The sequence below is a fragment of the Vulpes vulpes genome, chromosome 11, assembly GCF_048418805.1.
Source record: "Vulpes vulpes isolate BD-2025 chromosome 11, VulVul3, whole genome shotgun sequence".
Lineage (NCBI taxonomy): Eukaryota > Metazoa > Chordata > Mammalia > Carnivora > Canidae > Vulpes > Vulpes vulpes.
The window spans coordinates 18921435-18942763 of NC_132790.1; the positions used below are offsets into that span (position 1 = coordinate 18921435).

Consider the following 21329-nt stretch of genomic DNA (forward strand, 5'->3'; position numbering starts at 1 on the left):
CAGTTTGGTGCTGAATCTCTGGCAAGTGCCTGCTCTGACTGATATCAAACCCAAGGTGGCCTCAGACTAGCACTAACAACGCGAGGACCAAACCCTGCCCACAAACAGGCAAAGAGAGCCATTGCAGACAACTGGATTGAAGGCAAAAGCAGCTCATCAACAAAACCAGGGTGCACACAACACACATAGGGGACACTCCAGAAATGCCAGATTCTGGTGAACAGGGGACACAGCGCTGCAAGGCACTACAGAAACTCTTCTGGTTTGTTGTTGTTTTTAAGGGTTTATTTATTTATTTGATAGAGAAAGAGAGAGCAAAGCAGGGGGAGCTGGAGAGGGAGAAGAAGGCTTCCTGCTGAGCAAGGTGCCCAATGCAGGGTTCAATCCCAGGACCCTGAGATCATGACCTGAGCCAAAGGCAGATGTTTAACTGACTGAGCCACACAGGTGCCCCATGCTGTTGCTGTTATTGTTTTTAGAGAGAGGGAGAATGTGCATGCATGTGTGTGAGAGTGAGGGGAAGAGGCCAGAGGGAGAGAGAATCTTAAGCAGGTTCCCCACCCAGCATGGAGCCCAAAGCAGGGCTCAATCCCACAACCAGGAAATCATATCTGACCTGAAGTTAGGAGTCAGACACTCAACTGACTGAGCTACCCAGGTGCCACAGAACCTCTTCTTCATAAGGCCATTACTTTGAAGAGCAGGAGATGTAGCTGACCTTCCTAAAACATAGAAACAGACACAGAGACTTAGACAAAATGAAGAGAGAGGAATATGTCTCAAATTAAAGTATAGAACAAAATAACAGTAAGAGACATGAATGAAATGGAAATAAGTAATATGCCTAATGGAGAATTTAAAGCAATGGTCATAAAGGTACTCACTGGCTTGAGAAAAGAGTGGAAGACTTCAATGAGACCCTCAATAAAGAGACAGTAAACATTAAAAAGAACCAATAAGAGATGAAGAACTCAATCACTGAAATTAAAGGTATACTGGATGGCATAAATAGTGGACTAGAAGAAGCAGAAGAGTGGATCAATAACTTGTTAAGCAATGGAGAGCAATCAAGGTGAACAGAAGAGAAAGAAAAATAATAACAAATGAAAATAGACTTAGGGAACTCAGTGATACCATCAAGCATAGTAACATTCACACTCTAGGAATCCCAGAGAAAATACAGTAAAAGGGTCAGAAAATTATTTGAAGGAACAATAGCTGCAAACATCCCAAATCTGGAGAAGAAAAATGAAATCTAAATCCAGAAGGCATAGAAAGCCCCAATAACACAACCCAAGAAGGTCCACACCGAGGCACATAGTAATTAAAATGGCAAAAAAAAAAAAAAAAAAAAAATACAGGGACAGAGAGAGCATTTTAAAAGCAGCAAGAGAAAAGAAAAACGGTTACAAAAGAAACTCCATAAAGTTATGAGCTGATTTTTCAGCAAAATCTTTGTAGACCAGAAGGCAATGGCATGATTTATTTAAAGTACTGAAAGGTAAAAACCTGTAGCCAAGAACACTCTATTCAGTAAGGCTATCATTCAGAACAGAAGTGGAGATAAAAGAGTTTCCCAAACAAGTTAAAGGCATTCATTATGACCACTAAACCACCACTACAAGAAATGTTAAATGGGACTTTTTGAGTGGAAAGCAAAGACCATAAGTAGGAGTAAGAAACTTAGGAAGTACTAAAGCAGTAAAATTAAGTATGTCTACAAAAATCAGCTAAGGGATGCACAAAATAAAAGGATATAAAGTATGACACTTTATATCTAAAATGTGGAGCAGAAAAGAATAAAGAATGGGTTCGAGCTTAAGTGACCATCAACTTAATATAGACTGCTATATGCATAAGATGCTATTATATACAAACCAAATGGTGACCACAAATCAAAAACCAGTAATAGATATGCAAAGAGTAAAGAGAAAGGAATCTGAGTATACCACCAAAGAAAGCCAACAAACCATGAAAGAAAGCAAAAGAAAGGATCAGAGAAAAACAACAAAACAAGTAATAAAATAAAACAATAATTACTTTAAGTGGATTAAATGTTTCAATCAAAAGACATAGGGTAACAGAATGCATGGAAGAGCAGGACCTATCTATGTGCTGTCTAAAGAAACTCATTCCAAACCTAAAGACACCTATAGATTTAAACTGAGGGATGGAAAATAATTTATCATGCAAATGGAAATGAAAGGAATGCCAGAGTAGCAATATTTATATCAGAAAAAGTAGCTTTAAGACAAAGGCTATAAAAACAAACCAAAACACTATATCATCATAAAGGGAGCAATACAACAAGAACATATAACAATTGAAAACATTTCTGCAAGCACATTGGGAGCACCCAAATATACAAAGCAGCTAATAACAAACATAAAAGAAGTAATCAATAATAATACAATAGTAGTGAGCAATTTTAACACACAACTTACATCAATGGATGGATTTTCCAAACAGAAAATCAATAAGAAAACAGTGACTTTGAATGGCACATGGGACCAGATGGATCTAAGAGATATATTCACAATATTCCATCCTAAAAGAGAATAACACACATTCTTTTCAAGTGCACAGGGAACATTCTCCAGAAGAGATCACATATTAGGCCACAAAACAAATCTCAACAAATTCAAAAACACTAAAGACATATCATGCATCTTTTCTGACCACAACACTATCAAACTAAAAATCTACCACAATAAAAGCTCTGGAAAGAACAAAAATACATGGAGGTAAAATAACATGCTACTAAATAATGAATGGGTCAACTAGGAAATCAAATAAGAAAAAAAAATACATGGATACAAATGAAAATGAAAACACAAAGTCAAAAAGGGCTGAAGCAAAAGCTTTTTTTTTTTTTTTAAGATTTTATTTACTTATTCATGACAGACAGAGAGGCAGAGACACAGGCAGAGGGAAAAGCAGGCTCCATGCAGGGAGCCTGACATGGGACATCCCAAGACTCCAGGATCACGCCCTAGGCTGAAGGCGGTGCTAAACCGCTGAGCCACCAGAGCTGCCCCAAAAGCTGTTTTAAGAGGGAAATTTATAGCAATGCAGGCATACCTAAAGAAGCAAGGAAAATCCCAAATAAACAACTTAACCTGACATCTAAAGGAGCTAGAAAAAAAGGACAAACAAAATCACAAACCAGTACAAGGAAAGAAATAATAAAGATTAGATCAGAAATAAATGAAATAGAAACTAAAAAAACAGAATAGATAAATGAAACCAGGAGTTGGAAAAAAAAAAAAAGAAACCAGGAGTTGGTTCTTAGAAAAGATCAATAAAATTGATAAATTATTAGCCAGAATCATCAAAAAAGGGGGGGGGGAGAGGGAACTCAAACAAAATCAAAAATAAAAGAGGAGAAATAACAACCAGCAGCACAGAAATGGAAACAATTGTAAGAGAATATTATGAAAAATTATATGCAAACATACTGGACAACCTAAAAGAAATGGACAAATTCTTAGAAACATATAACCTCCCAAAACTGAATCAGGAAGAAATAGAAAATTTGAACAGACTGATTACCAGCAATGAAATTAAAACAGTAAGCAAAACAACTCCCAATAAACAAAAGTCCAGGACAGATGGCTTCATAGATCTATTCTACCAAACATTTAAAGAAGAGTTAATACCTATTCTTCTCAAACTACTACAAAAAATAAAAAAGGAAGGAATTCTTCCAAATTCAAGCTTCAGAGGCCAGAATTACCCAGATATTGAAATCAGATAAAGACATTACAGAAAAAGAGAACTACAGGCCAGTATCTCTGATGAATACAGATGCAAAAATCCTTAACAAAATATTAGCAAACTGAATCCAATGATACACTTAAAAAGCATTCACCACAATCAAGTAGGATTTATTCCTGGGGTACAAGGGTGGTTCAATATTTGCAAATTAATCAACATGCTGCATCACATCAACAAGATAAAGGATAAGCACTGTATGATCATTTCAATAGATGCAGAAAAAGCATTTCACAAAGTACAACATCCATTCAGAATAAAACCCTCAACAAAGTAGGTTTAGAGGGAGCACATCTCAACATAACTTGTTCTTGTTCTGCTAAACGAGTGAAAATATTCACAAATGACATATCTGATAAAGGGTTAGTATCCAAAATATATTTTAAAAACTTATACAATTCAACACCAAAAAAAAACCCCAAACCATTTAATTAAAATATTGTCAGAAGACATGAACAGACATTTCTCTAAAGAAGACATACAGATGGCCAATAGACACATGAAAAGATGCTCAATATCACTAATAATCAGGGAAATACAAATCAAACCCACAATGAGATATCACCTCACACATGTCAGAATGGCTAAACCCCAAAACACAAGAAATAACAAGTATTGGTGAGGATGCAAAGAGGAACTCTTGTGCATTGTTGATGGGAATGCAAGCTGATATATCCACTGTGAAAGCAGTATGGATGTTCCTCAAATAATTAAAAATAGAATTACTATATGATCCAGTAAGGCCACTACTAAAACTACAAAACCACTAAAAACACTAATTCAAAAAGATATATTAATCCCTATGTTTATTGCAGCATTACTTACAATGGACAAACTATAGAAGTAGCCCCAGCGTCCATCAATAGATGAATGGATAAAGAAAACGTAGTATATATACACAATGAAATATTAGTCAGTCATAAAAAAAAAAAAAACACAATGAAATCTTGCCAGGGCACCTAAGTGGCTCAGTTGGTTAAGCATCCAGCTTTTGATTTTGGCTCAGGTCATGATCTCAGGGTCATGAGAAGGAGCCCCATGTTAGGCTCCATGCTCAGTGGGGAGTCTGCTTGAGACTCACTCTTTCCTTGTCCCTCTGCCCCTCCCCCCAACACATTCTTTCTCTCTCTTTCTCTCTTACTCTCTCTATAATAAACAAATGAATCTTTAAAAAATAATGAAATCTTGCCATTTGCAATGACTTGAATGGATCTAGAGGGTATAATGGAAGTAAAATAAGTCAGTCAGAGAAAGACAAATACCATATGATTTCACTCATGTGTGGAATTTATGAATCAAAACAATGAAAAAGAAAAAACAAACCAAAAAACAGACTCTTAAGAGAATGAATGAATGGTTACCAAAGGGGCAGTGGGTAGGGGAATGGGTGAAATAGATAAAGAGAAATAAGAATAGACTTAGCATGTGAGCACTGAGTAGTGTACGGAACTGCTGAATTGCTATATCATACACCTGAAACTAATATAACACTGTATGTTGACTGTAATGGAATTATAATAAAAATAAAAAGTAATTAATTAGTTTAAAAAATAAGGTGAAGGTTAGAAGTAAGATAGAAAACAAAAAGATCAATTGAAGATCTATGTACAGAACAGACTATACCAGCCTCACTACTACAAGAAGAGCTGAAGTAGCCCAGCATTTGTCACTGGAAAAAAGTTCACTGAACTATAGGGGAGAAATAGGGTGCCTAATGAGAGTGCTATAACACAGAAGTGAGGCCCTATTTTTCACAAAGTTTTCTAATAATTCATTTTAAGGGAAATAAGCCCACTCACATGCATAGAACTCCTACTTGACACTTTCTATTCCCTCCATTCTAAATATCAATAGTTTTTATCTACTGTTGTATTACAAGTTATTCCAGTACTTAGTAGCTTAAAATAACTAACACTTTACCTCACATAGTCTCTGAGGATCAGGAATGCAGTTGTGGCTTAGCTGAGTCATTCTGGCTCAGGGTCTCTCATGAGTTTGCAGTCCAGATTTTGGCTGGGGTTTTATTTATCTGAAGGCTTAATGGAGACTGAAGGATCCTCTCCCAAGCTCACTGGAATGGCTGTTATCAGGAGGCCTCGGTTTCTTCCTACATGGACTTCTCCTCATGTTATTGTAGTTAGCTTCCTCCAGAGAGAGTAATCCAAGAGGAAGGGCAAAGCAGGAAGCAGGAAGTCACAATGCTTTCTAAGCCCCAACCTGTAAAATTATACACCATCATGTCAACCATATTCTAATGGTCACACAGACCAATCTTGATACAGTGGGAGAGGAAACAGAAGGACAAGACCATCAGAAGGTGGTACCATTGGACACCGTCTTGGAGGCTGGCTGCCCATAGTAGGCAAAAAATGATTATCGGGCATATGGATAAAACCTGCAGCATGAAAGAAAAAGACCAAAGTAATCCAAGGTAAAATGTGACTCCAGATAAGCTCATTAGGTTGTAGGAGAGAACATTTGAAAACAAAATAAAAGAAACAAGTTGTTAAAAACATGGATTGGTATCCGTAGATATATTTTACAAGCAGCAAGAAGAAATGATGGGCCAAAAGAAGGTGGAGGATGGTACAAAGGAAGAGGATTTCAAAAATAGCATTGGATTAGATGAAGACATGTACAGGTGCTCTTGTCTATTTCAAGGTAGCCTGGAGATGGGGGCACCGTTGACCCAGCTCTCAGAATTGACTAGAGCTCTGAGCATAACTGCTGGGAGGCAGTGTAAGAGATGCTGGTTTCTTGTGTCTTAGAATTAGTGTCTGTGTCTGACTTCTCTATTCTAAGCCCCTTCCTGGAGGTCCTGCAAAACTGCAATTAAAATTGCTATTTGTTTTGTTTCATTGGATGTTATCACTGGAGAACAAAAGTATGCAGCTCCATTTCTGAACTTGTAAATACATATTGCATAACCAAGAGGTAAGCACTGAGGATATCTTACTGCTTTTCATATTAAAACTCCTTTTTCTGAAAAATCTGTTAACATTTGAACTCCACTTCAAAGTCCTATTTCTACTCTTTCTTTGTATAAATTCTTAAAACTAATGTGTACTAGGTGTGGTACTAGGTGCTACAGATATAATAATGAGCAAAGACATGGAGCTTACAATATACAGAGTAGGTAGGCAATTTTCACTACTTTATTAAAAACCCTTTGAAAGTGGCAAGTACAAGGAGTAATACTCCTTGGAGGAGATCCTAGCCCAATCCCGGGGAATACACAGTCAAGAAGGACTTCCTACTTCTCATCTGCCTCTCTTTTTGTTTTTGTGTGTGTGTGTGTGTTTTGTTTTTGTTTTATTGACTTATTCATGAGAGACAGAGAGAGAGAGATGCGCAGAGACACAGGCAGAGGGAAAGGGAGAAGCAGGCTCCACGCAGGGAGCCCCACACGGGACTCGATCCAGGGATCAGGCCCTGGGCTGAAAGCGGCGCTCAACTGCTGAGCCACCCGGGCTGCCCCTCTGCCTCTCTTTTTGATTTTGCTTTCTAAATATCTCTATGATCTATCCCAACTTCATTCCTACCACACTGTGTGGCTGGGCCATGCTACCATCACTGCAGGGGCCCAGGGAAGGCTCCCCAAAATGTATCACATGGTATACTGATTACTTTGAATTCAAGTTACTTGGGAAACAGCCAGAGCAAGGACACTCAGACCCTCCTCTGTCCTCCTGAAAGTGGGAAATAAATGTCTCATAGGAAAGGTACCCTCCCTGCAGAAGAAGTATAAAGACATCCTTGTCACCAGAGATAAAGGCTGTAAAGTGGAAAAAGTTGCAGAAACAAACCTTGTTATTTTTTTTTCTAACTTACTACCTCAGCCTAAATTCTGTTCAGAATTCCTTACTAACTAAAGCTACCAAATACTTGTTTTCTTTATCCTGTCAATTCCCCACTAATTTATTTTCCCTTTGTCTAAAATGTATAAAAATTGCCTGCCTGGGTCATTTCCTTGGGTTTCAATTTCATTATTGGCTCTTCTTGCACACATAATAAAACTTTGGTTTGTTTCTCCTATTAATCTGTTTCATAACAATTTAATTCCTAAGCCAGCTAGAAGACTTTGAGAAAAAAAGAAGGAAATCTCTCCCTCCCCTACATCATCTATTGTTTAAACTATTCCAGTAGTCTGATAAATAAATGATCTTTCTGAATCTACCTTTGTTCCGTGGCAATCCACACAGAAGCCAGGGTGTTATTGTGAAAACACATTTTATCACGTCACTTTTCTGTTTAAAATATGTCAGTGTCTTCCCATTGCTCTTTTCTTTAAATTTTAATTCCAATATAGTTAGCATACACTGTTATATTAGTTTCAAGTGTACAATATAGTGGTTCAACAATTCTGTACATTTCTCAGTGATCATCATGGTAAGTGTCCTCTTGATCCCCTTCACCTACTTCTTCCATCCCTCCACCCACCTTCCATCTGCTAACTATTTGTTTGTTATCTATAATTAAGAGCCTGTTTTTAGTTTGTCCTTTTTTTCCTTTTGTTTTGTTTTTTAAATTCCACACATCGATAAAATCCTGGGATTGATTTATTTCACTTAGCATAATATCTAGCTCTATCCACGTTGTTGCAAATGGCAAGATTTCATTCTTTTTATGAAATAAATGAGTTTATTTCATAAATATATATATATACATATATATGTAAAGATAAATTCCTTAACATGATTCATCCCATGCGTGTCTTTCTAGCAACATCTGAACTGAACATGCTCCTCCATCACTTGCTCAACTCAAGCTACAAACTTTTACAAACTACAGTTGGCATTCTGGCTGCAGGTTTTTGAATATATCATTTCCTCATGACATCAATATTTTCCCTTCCTCCTCTTGCTTTTTTAACTTCATGTCTTTCTTCAAATCTCAAGTCAAGCATCATTTCCTCAGAGAAGTCCTTCCTGACCTGCTTATGTCCTTGATAACATAAAAAATATTGTTTTATTTTCTTATAATATCACAATCTTCTCCTTCTATAACACTTGTTCCAGTTGTGTTATTTCTATTTGCATGATTGTTTGACTAATGTCTATCATTTGCACTAAACACATGCTCCATAAGGTCAGGAACTCTATGAGGATCAGGGGGGAACTGGGGGCAATGAACTTGGAAGTTAAGCGGGGACTGTATCATACTTATATGTTTTTTTTTAAATGTTTTATTTATTTATTTATTTATTTATAGAGACACACAGAGAGAGAGAGAGGCAGAGACACAGGCAGAGGGAGAAGCTGGCTCCATGCAGGGAGCCTGATGTGGGACTCAATCCCAGGTCTCCGGGATCACGCCCTGGGCTGGAGGCAGCGCTAAACCCGCTGAGCCACCTGGGCTGCCCATACTAATATGTTTGAATTTGATTCTAAAATCAGCAGTTTCCTATGAGCAATGGAGTATCGTACTTGAGGTGATTGTAACATTTTACTCAAAGTCTTGCTTGCTACAACAGGAACTGACTTATCAGATTAATCATCAGCTCGACAAATGGTCATTCAATTTGTATTGAACAACTGAACAGTAGAGAATTTGAATTTCATCCCCAAACATGAGAAAAGTTTCTTTCCTTAAATGATTCCTAAATTGGAGCTAAATTATTAGATCATAAGTAATCATAATTGTTAAATTGAATCCTGAGTGTTTCATATTTTTATTGCTATTATAAATAATGATTTTCTTTACTAAAAAAAAAGGAATTAATTTCTTATATTCTAACTAAACATGATAACTATCTGACCAAAGAAACCAGTTCATCCAGCACTAAACGAAACCTTCCAGGTCTGGTAAAGGCAGCCAGCATTCTCCAAAGACAGTAACTGTGGGAGAAATTTTGTGTGGGGAACAAGGTTATACCTCACAGTCCAACATCTGCCTTCTCCACGGTTTTCCTCCAAAGTCCTTAAAATCAGGTATACGGCACAGAACCAAATTTGCTCTGTCCCACCTTCTAAGATCTCTTATCTCTCTATTTCCTAAAGATGAAGTTATAGAGGAAACATACTCTTGCCAGCTTTTAACTCCCAGAGGATGATGAAGCTTTTTTGGGGAAAATAAAAGGAATAACTTGCACATAGTCTTTGTTGTCAAATAATATTTTCAATTTTAGTAGAGTTCACAGGGACAGCAATTAGATTCCCTTCAAGAATGTGGAAAGAAGCTTCATCTGGAGTTTTAAACAATTTTTTTAAAAGATTTTATTTTATTTATTTATTCATGAGAGACGGGCGGGGGGGGGGGGAGGCAGAGACACAGGCAGAGGGAGAAGTAGGCTCCATTCAGGGAGCCCGACGTGGGACTCGATCCTGGGACTCCTCACGACCTGAGCTGAAGGCGGCGCTAAACCGCTGAGCCACTCAGGGTGCCCAATTAAATGATGGTTTTAATCAGAGATAATGTAAAGTTGCAAAACAGAGACAGAATGAGGTCTAAGACTTGAACATAACTATAACTATATATATATATTTTTTAAGATTTTATTTATTTATTCATGAGAGACACACAGAGAGAGGCAGAGACACCGGCAGAGGAAGAAGCAGGCTCTCTGCAGGATGCAGGACTCGATCCCAAGACCCTGGGATCATGACCTGAGCTGAAGGCAGATGGTCAACTGCTGAGCCACCAGGTGTCCCTTGAACAAAACTATATTAAATGTACTAATGCAAATAACATGGCAGTCTTTAAGTGATTTAGTCAGCAACGGAAGTTTAGAAAAGGGAAAGTCAAACATTGATAGTGTCTTATTTCACGGAAGAGAATGTCCAGCCCAATATAACGACCAACCAGGCGGTGTAACAGGTATGACCTTATGGGAGAGGTACACTCAGCAACTTTGGGGGGGCTTCACGACACAGACATTAAAATCTCTAGCTACCTGCTCTTTTTCTAGTTGCAAGCTTCTTTCTAATATTTAAACTTTGTTTTCATTTTTTCCCCAGAGAAAGCATTTATTCTTAAGCCTATATAACGGTTAAGCTTCTTATTTTAAGTTAATTGGCATTGTAGGTTTCTTCAGTCATTGGCTTCCATGAGCTTATTTAATATGAGCCCACTCTGAAAAAGAGATCTAGTTCGCATCACATTGATAATTAGGTTTTCAAGTTGATGGCCTGAGAGCCATACTCAGGCCTGTCATGAATTTGCCAAGGTAATGCCAACCTGAAGGATCTGTCTGGATGACCAACCTACTTACAGAGAGGATGTCAGACTTCTCTCTAAGTGACTTTGCATTAAAACCACAATAATTCACGTGGGGATCCCGGAATTCTACCCCACCTGACACTAACAGGATGCTTTTACCCCTCCCTGCTGGAGAAGACAGAGGAAAGAATTAGTAAACTTGAAGAAAGAGCAATAGTAATTACCTACTTGGAACTACCTACTAAAAATAGATTAAAACAAACAAACAAAATCTAGAGGGCCCGGAAGAGAAAGGGACTGAAAAAAATACTAAAAAATAAAAATAAAAAAAAAATAGTGGATGAGATCTTCCCAAATTTAGCAAAAGATATTAATCTAAAGGTTTAAGACACTGAGCAAATTCCAAACAGGATAAACTCAAAGAAATCCACCCAAATTTAAATTAACTACATTTCTAAATCTAAAGATAAAGGAAAATTCTTAAAAGCAGCCAATAAGGGGAATAATATTATTTTAAATGACAGATTCCTCATCAGAAACCACTGAGGCCAAAAGTAGCACATTATTGTTCAAGCGTTAAGAGAACCGCCAACCCAGAATACCTTTCAGGAATGAAAAAGAAATCAAGATATTTTCAAATGAAGGAAAATGAAGACTTTGTTGCCAACAAATATACCCTAAAACAATATCTAAAAGAAGTTCTCTAAAAAGAGAGGAAATTATTTTTTAAAAAAAGGAACATTAGGAAAGAAGAAAGCAGATGATAAGCAAAAATGTAGATAAATACAATATTTATAAATATATTCTTGGTGGTTTATATACTAGAAAAGAGGGAAAGTCTCAATTCATAATCTAAGCTGGCCTCTCAAAAACTTAAAAAAAGAAAAGCAAAATAAAACCAAAGCAAGAAGAAATAACAGAAATCAGTTAAAATAGAAACAGAAAAAAATTAAAATAATGAAAGAAAAATGAAAAAAATCAATAAAATTAACAAAAATTTAGCAATACTAAAAGAGAAAAGAGAAAAGACACAAATTACCAATATCAGGAATGAGCAAGGGATATCAATCAGATCCTGCAAACATCAAAAGGTTAATAGAAGGGATGCCCGGGTGGCTCAGCAGTTGAGTGGCTGAGTGGCTGACTGGCTCAGGGCGTGAGCCAGGAGTCCTGGAATTGAGTCTCACATCAGGCTTCCTGCATGGAACCTACTTCTCCCTTTGCTTGTGTCTATGCTTCTCTCTCCCTGTGTCTCATGAATAAATAAACTCTTTAAAAATAAATAAATAAGGCTTTTTTAAAAAAAAAAAAAAGGTTAAGAGAATAACCTTTTGAAAATTATGAATAATTCTGCACTCATAAATTTATCAACTTTGATTCCTCAAAGAATATACACTACTACAGCTCACCTAATATGAAAGATAATTTTAATAACTCTGTGACTATTAAGGAAATTGAATTCATAATTTTCAAAACTCCCCAAAAAAGAAATCTCCAGGCTCAGATGGTTTAACCAGAGAATTCTACCAAATATTTAAAGAATAATTAGCATCAATTACACATAACCTCTTCTAGAAAACAGAAGATGAGGGATGCCTGGGTGGCCTAAGTGGTTGAGCATCTGCCTTCGGCTCAGGGTGTGATCCTGGGGTCCTTGGACCAAGTCCCGCATCACGCTCCCTGCAGGCTGCTTCTCCCTCTGCCTATGTCTCTGCCTCTTTGTGTCTCTCATGAATAAATAAATAAAATCCTTAAAAAATAAAAAAAGAATTAAAAAAGAAAATAGAAGATGAATCACTTCCCAATTAATACAATCCCTGACCAAAACAAAACAGAAAGTGTATTTAAATATAAAGCCAAAGACCAACATTCCTGTACCAAAACAAAACAGAAAGTATATTTAAATATAAAGCCAAAGACCAACATTCCTCATGAATACCCATAAAAAATCCTTAATGAAATATTTACAAATACAATTAACAATCTATAGAAAGAATTATATATACCATAACCATGTTAGGATTATTCCAGAGATGCAAGGCTGATTCAGTATTCAAAAATCAATCAAGGTGGAACACCTGGGTGGCTCAGTTGGTTAAGCCTTTGACTCTTGATTTCAGCTTAGAACGATGAAAAACAATAGGGAATGCAGAAATGCCTGGGCTCCAAGGCACTGAAACCCAAACAGATATGCCTGATAGACTGTGGACAAAGGTTCAAAGGTAATATAAATAATTCAATACAGGAAAGACAACCTTTTCAACAAATGATGCTGAAGCAATTGGATATCTATAGGCAAAAACCTTAACCTAAGTTTCATACATTAAACAAAATTAACTTAAATGGATCACAGACTTAAATGTAAAATGTAAGATTACAGTATTTTATTAAAAACCTAAAAATCTTAGGGAACTATATCTAGGTGAGGATTATTACAACCCCATCACCATGATCCATAAAAGGAAAAACTGATAAGCTGGACCTTCAACAAAACTAAATCTTTTTCTCTATAAAAGCTAAGAGGATAAAAGGCAAGTTACAAAGTAGTAGAAAATATTTGCAAACCATCTATTTGACAAAGTACTCACATTTAGAATGTATAAAGAGTTCTCAAAACCCATCAGTAATAAAACCAACAATCCAAATTTTTAAAGAAAGGGAAAAGGTCATATAAAGGATAAGTCAACGAGGATAAGCAGATGGCAAATAAGCAGACGAAAAGATGTTCAACATCATTAGTCATTTTGGAAACACAAATTAAAACAACAAAAGAGATGTCATTACTCACCTATCAGAATGGCTAAAATTAAAAATAGACATCAGAGTCGCAGAGAAACCAAATCACTCATACATTCCTGGTGTAAATGTAAAACCGTATAGCCCCTATGGAAAACAATTGGGCAGTATTTTTAAAAACTGACGTGTAACTACCATATGACCTAGCAACTGCACTCCTGGGCATTTATCCCAGATTCACACCTATAAACAATTCTCAAATCCTTCAATGGGTGAACACTTAAACTAACTGTGGCACATTCATATCTTGAACTACTAATCAGCAATAAAAAGGAATGAACTATTGACACACACAAAAATTTAAATGTCCATAAAATTATGATGTGCAAATTAAAAAAGCTAATAACAAAAGGTTACATGCTATATGAGCCCATTTAAATATCATTCCTAAAATTACCAAACCATAGAAGTGGTAAAATGTCTAGTAGTTACCAGACATCAAGGAACGTGTACTCAAAACTGAGTAAAATGAGTTATGGTACTGTAGACTGGGATCTCTCTGTATTAATTCTTACAAATTCAAATGAATCTATGCTTATCTCAAAATAAAAAGTTAAAAAAATGAAAAAAATGAACTTTATTTTCAAAGATGAGTCAAAATGTTTCTTCCAAATTTTGCTTTATGCTTCCTATCAGAATAGGAGAAATATTTATTGAACACATTATGTGACAGACATTCTAATAGCACTTCATTTAATGCTTACATAACACTGTGAAGTAAGCAATATTATCTCTGTTTTATATTTGCAGTATCTAAGGCTGAGAGAAGTTCAATAACTTATAAAGATCGCACTGTTGAGTTATTAAATAACAGAGTCAAGATTCACCTGCAGACTTGCCTGGCTCTAAAACTGGTGCTCTTAACCACCATCATGTCCTTCAAAGACAATCTATGTTGAGTATCACTTGGGCAGGACTTTATTTTGGACTGAGAGTGAGGAGCATGGGATTTTAATTGTTTTTCCCTCATCCAGTTGTTTTTTCTTATCATCTCCTTTCCTGCACTGCTCCTCTAAGCTCTGGTACAGATGCATTTCTTGTATTCCAGAAGCATCACAAGCAAGCTGAGCTTTTTCTGCCTCACTGACTGACCTGATAAAATCCAATATTTCTTAAAATAAGCTTCTAAATAGCTCATGGAATCATTCTCAGGCATTGCCTGCAGCACCGATTTTGTTCTGTTCTTCTGAATCTCTCACTGAAAGTAGCTGCCTCATCCTTCTCTCCATCCTCCCTATCCTCTGATGATTCTGGACAGTGGTAGCAAGTGGTTTTTAAGTTACACTAACAACAACAACAACAACAAAAAACAAAACCCCACCCAAACCCCACTCACTATAATTAATAAAAAATCTCACATGGGGGGGGGGGGAGAATTCCTCAGCCTGTGATACCAAACACCTTGCATTTTCATGGAGCTTGGAGAAATTGAATTAATTCAATATTGTGTGGGTAGGACTGTCACCCACACAAGGGTTCTATATAGATCCGATAAACAAAATGCCACAGAAACCAGCTATTCTTCAGCAATAATCTCTCTCAATAAGTCCTTTGGAAAAAAAAAAACCTGAAGACACATTAATTCAGTTTTTTACCATATGGTGGGCACTGTGCTAAGTATTTTAAATGATTTAATCCTCTCCAAACCATCACGAGGTAAGCATTCTTATCATTCTCATTCTATACATGAGAAAAGAGACATGGAGGGATTAAGTGGCTTGTCTGAAAAGTCAGTGAAGGTATGGGATTTGAACTCAGGCTGTCTGATGAAGAGCCCAGAAAGCTTAACCATCATGTTTTACTACTACTGCATCTAATGAATTTATTTCTATGGTTTACTAATTTGCTTCCATCGGCTCTGGGGAATCATTAGAAGGAACCTATAGTTAGGAAATAAAATGAAGTAAAGAAAGTGTCAGAGAAATAGTGATTTTTTTCACAACTTTTTGTTTTGTTTTGTTTTTCAGTAATTACGAAAGCTACAAAAGGCTTCAAGAATAACATAAAGAATTCCTGCATGCCTTCAACCAGGTTTCCCAATTGTTAATATTTGATACATTTTTCTTAATCATTCTTTCCCTCTCTTTCTTATTTCCCCTCCCCCCCACCATCCCACCACCCTGCAACCACACACATTCTTTTCCAAATTAGTGGAGAATAGGTTGCAGGCATGATGACCCATTACTGCCGTTCCCTAGAGGAAAGGACACTCTTTTACACAACCACGAAACAGAAAATTAACACTGAGCCCATATAACCCACAAATGCAATTCAAATGTCACAAATCTCCCCAGTAATGTATTTCATAGCAAAGAAAAGTATAAGGATCTTCTGGTTCAACATCCATCTGGGGTTCAAGTATTACATTTCATTGTCATGCCTTTTAACTTTTTTTTCAGCCTGGAACAGTTCCTCAGTCTTTCCTGGTTCCTGATCTTGACATTTTTGAACAGTACAATGTAGTTATTTTGTAGAGTTCCTCTCAATTTGGTTTCACTCGTGTCTCCCCAATATTAGATTCAGGTTATACAGTTTTGGCAGGAATGTCACAGAAGTGATGCTATATTCTTCTCAGGGTATCTTATCAAGAACACAATATTGATTTGTACCATTCCTAGTGAGGCTAACTTTCATCACTGGGTTAGGTAGTGCCTATCAAAATTCTGTATAAAGTTACAGTTCTCCCTTTGTAATTAAGAAGTACTTGTAGGGTGATCCTTTGAAATTACATTGTTATCCTATTCATCATCAAACTTTTCCTCAACAGTTTTTTGATACTCTATTGATGATTCTTGACTAAATAATTACTGTGATGTTTATTAATAATGACTTTGTAGCTCTACCATTTCTTCTATGTTTGTTAATATTTTACTGTAAGAAAGAGTTTTCCCTTTTCCTATATTCATTTATTTATTCATTCATTTGTAGACTCATTAATTCTTATTTCAACCCATAGGTTATAATATGTTACAGTCATTATTTATTTTGATGCTCAAATTGTCCCAGCTGTTCTTCATGCTGGCTACTGTGTCTTTTTGACAAGTCCTCATCAATTTTTATCAAATTCTTGCTTCAAATCAAAGTATTTTGGGCTCATCTTATACTTTTCCTGCCCCAACATCAGGCTCACATGAGTTCATGTTGGTGACATTCCCCGAGAATAAAGAAAGCATTTTAAAGAAAAGATGAACTCAGTTTGTGATCTGTTGAATCTGAGTTGCCTACAGAATATTCAGTAAGATACTGAGCAGTAGTTCTAGAGCTCTGAAGACTGAACAAGACTGAAGATAAATTTCAAGTGGCAATTTGCTGGGGAGAGTAGAATTCACAATAATAAGTGACACAATCTATAGAAGTTTATTCTGTGAAGAAAGAGAAGAGATGACCAATGACACAGCCCAGAAACAAAAACATCCAGGAGATGCTCAAAAGTAAGACTTGTAAAAGGCCCTTTGAAGGAATGGTTTGAGAATGAGGCTGTGTCTGGAAACAAGAACGGAAGCCAAGTGATGGGAATGACTTCCTGCCTAAAATTACCTCTGCATCACTCCCCAAAATACAGCCTCCCCAACTAAATAACTCAACCAAAAAGAACAAAAATGTATGTTTAACGCCAAATGCTGAAAATTAAAACCAATACCCAATGATATCAGAATATTTTAGGAATCTCCAGTAACTTTAATCCTTAAAAACTCTCTTTGTCTCATACCACTGAAGCTCTGATAGCCAGAGTGGAGACTAAAATATAATTCACTGTCAGCTTAACTACTCACAAACTACTCTATAACCACTTTTCTCTGGAAGATTTTGGATCCATCTATGCATCTCCATCTTATCCATTAGGCTGTTCCCTTCCACTATACACCTGCATGTTTCTCTCATCACCATGAGACTGTGGGGACTTGTATCTTTTATGCTCCCTTCTCAAAGTTGAATGTACCTTCAAGTCACTTGAAGATAAAGTGCAGATTTTATTTGTGGGTGGAGTCTGAGATGCTGTGTTTCTAATAAGCTCCCAGGTGACATGCTGCGATTGATTGATTGGAGAACCACACTTTTGAGTAGCAAGGTTTAGAGTACTCCATGCTTTCTCTCCTATCTCCATCTGTAATATTACACACCTCCCTATATACCCTTCTCAATCTCTATACCTTTTATTTCCCTATTGCTGCCTCTTTCAACCCATATTCTCTCCTCCTCTCCTCTTACCCACTATGCATCATTACTTTTGTGCTGGCATTCAGCAATGCCATTGTCTTCCTCACTTTATTCTTATCGCAACAAAACATCTATTTGTTTCTTCAACTAGGCTCAGTTTAGTATTAGGAAAGTAAGCTGATTAAATCAAACCATAAAAGGGTGTTAGTTTCTGAGAGCCAATTTATGTCTCTCTGGGGTGTCTGTTCATCCAATCTCTAAAGAAAGAAGTTTAGTGCAAGGAGATTTTCCCTAAATCACACCAACTGACATCACTATGCAAGACCAGGCCTGTGGGCTGAAAGAAAGATACAAGCAGAATATGGTCTTCCAAAACCCCAGAACTTTCTCCAAAATAGGAAGGCATTGGGGCACCTGGGTGGCTCAGATGAGTAATTGTCTAGCCCTTGACCTCAGCTCAAGTCTTGTTCTCAGGGTCATGAGTTCAAGCCCCACATTGAGCTCCACTCTGGATGTAGAGTCTTTTTAAAAAAAAATAGGGGCATCTGGGGGGCTCAGTTGCTTATATATCTGCCTTCAGCTCAGATCATGATCACAGGGTCCTAGGATGGAGTCCCTCATCAAGCTCCCTGCTCCATGGGGAGCTGGCCTCTCCCTCTCTCTCTGCCTGCCACTCCCCCTGCTTGTGCTTTCTCTGTCAAATAAATAAATAAAATATTTTTTAAAAATAGGAAGGTATTGCTCTTTTTTTTCAAACTTCCCCTTTTCTAAACACTTTTTGGAGCTTGAGACTTAAAAATCCCAGTCATTCATAAAGAGGCAGTGAGGATTATAGAGATTATAGTTCAGAGACTATTATTCCAGGACACAGCTCCCTAAAACTTTATGAATAGTATTGCATTAAATCTTCATACAATCTATGTGGTACCATTTTTTACTATAACTTTACAATTGAGAAAAACAAAGATACAGAAAGGTTTAGTGATTTATCCAAGGTCGCATAGCTATTAAATTGTGGAGTTGATTTAAATTCAGGCAGTCTGACTCCAGAGCCTGCAGTTTTAAACCACTACATTATTCTATTTCTGGCAAAGTATAATATGGCATTCTTTTTGGACCCAATGCAAATGACCAACTATTTTCAGCATGGTGAACCTGACTATCTTGAGGGCAGAGCTTATATCTGATTTATCTTTGTATCCCTCCCCCACCACACCCCAGCATTATGCTTTGGTAATTGCTCAGTATATTTTAGTTAAAAAGAGAATAAGAACTCTATAGTAAGTGGCAAGTACCTTTGAATGGAGAAATGTAGACTGCAGTCACTAACAGAATCACTAAAAGGCACCAAATTTTATTTAAGAGATAAATGGCAAAGATATTCAAATAAATTATTCTATTCAACTCTTCCATTAAAAGCTCAGAATTCACCAATCTTAAAGCACAAATCCCTGGTAAGACTGGAATTCAAACTAAGGAAGTCTGTAATTTGCTCTAATTATTCCTTAAAAGTATACAGCCTAATATACTAAAATATTTGCTCTTGGCCTTATTCTGTCTTATTACTCTAGAAAAAAAATGGAAGAAGATATAAAGGAATTGACACTTTCTTTTTACATAGTTCTAAAAATATCCTAGAATAACATAATGCAAAAGCCACAAAGAAAGTCCTGTCATCAAATCCCGTCCCAGGCCTGTGGAGCCTGATGCGTCTCAAGAACGATGCATGGCACTGCCATGGTAGTGTTTCTCACACGAATTAAATTTGTCATTATTCTGTCAGCAACCTGAGCACTCTGTGGTAGTGTAATGACATTTCTCTTATTCTGCAAATAGTGTGGAGAAAGAGCCAGAGGTGACCAATGTCACAACACAGTAGGATTTTGCAATACGGATTACATTCTACAATAGGTATCGAATTCCCCATAAGTACCACAAGCCAATAAGGACACTAATTTCTGACCCTCTAGAACTTACAGTTCAAAAATATTTATTGGATTTATGAGGGAGATTACCATGTGTGATGCAGTTTAACTTGTCTTCTGTTTCCAGAATTATCTCTGTTTCCCAAGGGATCAGTTTTCAGTACGTCTACCCTGGTTATGCTGCAGGCATTCTTTAAATATCTGATGACTCATAGTGGTCTGTTCATATTTAATAATAAGGGAATAAGACTGACTGGAAGCTCTACATTGGGTAGAAATGAGCTACTGGTAGGCTTTACATCTGTTCAGATGTATTAAGTCATTGGTCTATGAGCCAAATAAGGACTCACATAATAATTTTAACTTTACAAATTAAATTGTAAATAATTTAAATTCGGTAGATTTCACATAACAGTTGTATTTTTGCCTTCTTTTTGAAAAATAGAGACTATCTAGAAACACTAGGCTGATATTCACAAATGCCAGTTGGCCAAGAGTCAGTGGCTATTCTTTTAGAGATACTGATCCCTTGCCAATTAGGTCTACAACTTTACCATTTACATGTTAGCCTTAAGTCTATCCATGTTTAGGATATAAGGCAGTGATTTCATTCTATTTTTCTCAATAGAATGAATCCATTTCCAGCAACATCTACTAAGCAATCCTTCTTTTCCTCACTGCTACCTCCACTATATATGGAGTCATATATACACAAACCTATAACTAGTTCTGGCCTTTCTATCTTGTTGTTTCATTGTTCTTTTGCCATTCCCACTTTAGTTGACTACATAATAAGTCTTAAATTCTGGTAGGGTATGTCTCTTCTTTTGTTCATTTTCAAAAATTTCTTAGCTGGTTGTGAATTTTCATTATCTCATTTATTTTATGATCCAATATTTTATTTTCTAATAGAAAAAGATGTAGAAGAGATGTGTTTATAGGGCAGAACAAATGCCTCTTTCTCTAGGAAAAAAGAAACAATGAAAAAGATATAGGATAATATCTTGTAACTTTGAGGTAGAAAAATACTTTTTTAAGATATATTTTTAAAGATTTTATTTATTATTTGACAAAGAAAGAGCGCACCAGCAGGCGGAGCAGCAGGCAAAGGAAGAAGCAGGCCAGGAGAAGCTCTCTCCCCAGTGAGCAGAGAGCCTGACATGGGGCTGGATCCCAGAACCCCAGGATCATGACCTGAGCCAAAGGCAGATGCTTAATTGATTGAGCCACCCAGGCACCCCTGGAAAAATACTTTTTTTAGACAAAAAGAGACAAAAAAAGACAAAGCATGGCTTTGTCTACATCAAAAATAAGGATTCTCTTCTGGGGAAGACTGCCAAAAGCAGAGATACAGATGAATTATCATCTGGAAGAAGATATTTACACCTAAAATTGAGAAAAGGGGTGCTTGGGTGGCTCAGTCAATTGGGTATCTGGCTTCGGCTCAGGTCATGATTCTGGGACCATGGGATTGGGCCCTGATTCCAGCTTCCTGCTTGGTGGGAAGCCCGTTTCTCC

General features: G+C 36.8%; 1 protein-coding gene across 2 annotated transcripts in view; it reads right to left on the minus strand.

The window, feature by feature from the left end:
- Positions 1-21329, minus strand: part of NLRP14 (NLR family pyrin domain containing 14) — a 125587-nt gene that overhangs the window by 16497 nt on the left and 87761 nt on the right. The window contains exon 10 of one of the 2 annotated variants that reach the window (XR_011995105.1): positions 5695-5991. The exons of the other annotated variant lie outside the window; for it this stretch is intronic. The gene's annotated coding sequence lies outside the window, so the exon portion shown is untranslated. The remainder of the gene's footprint in view (positions 1-5694; positions 5992-21329) is intronic. 2 annotated transcript variants of the gene reach the window in all.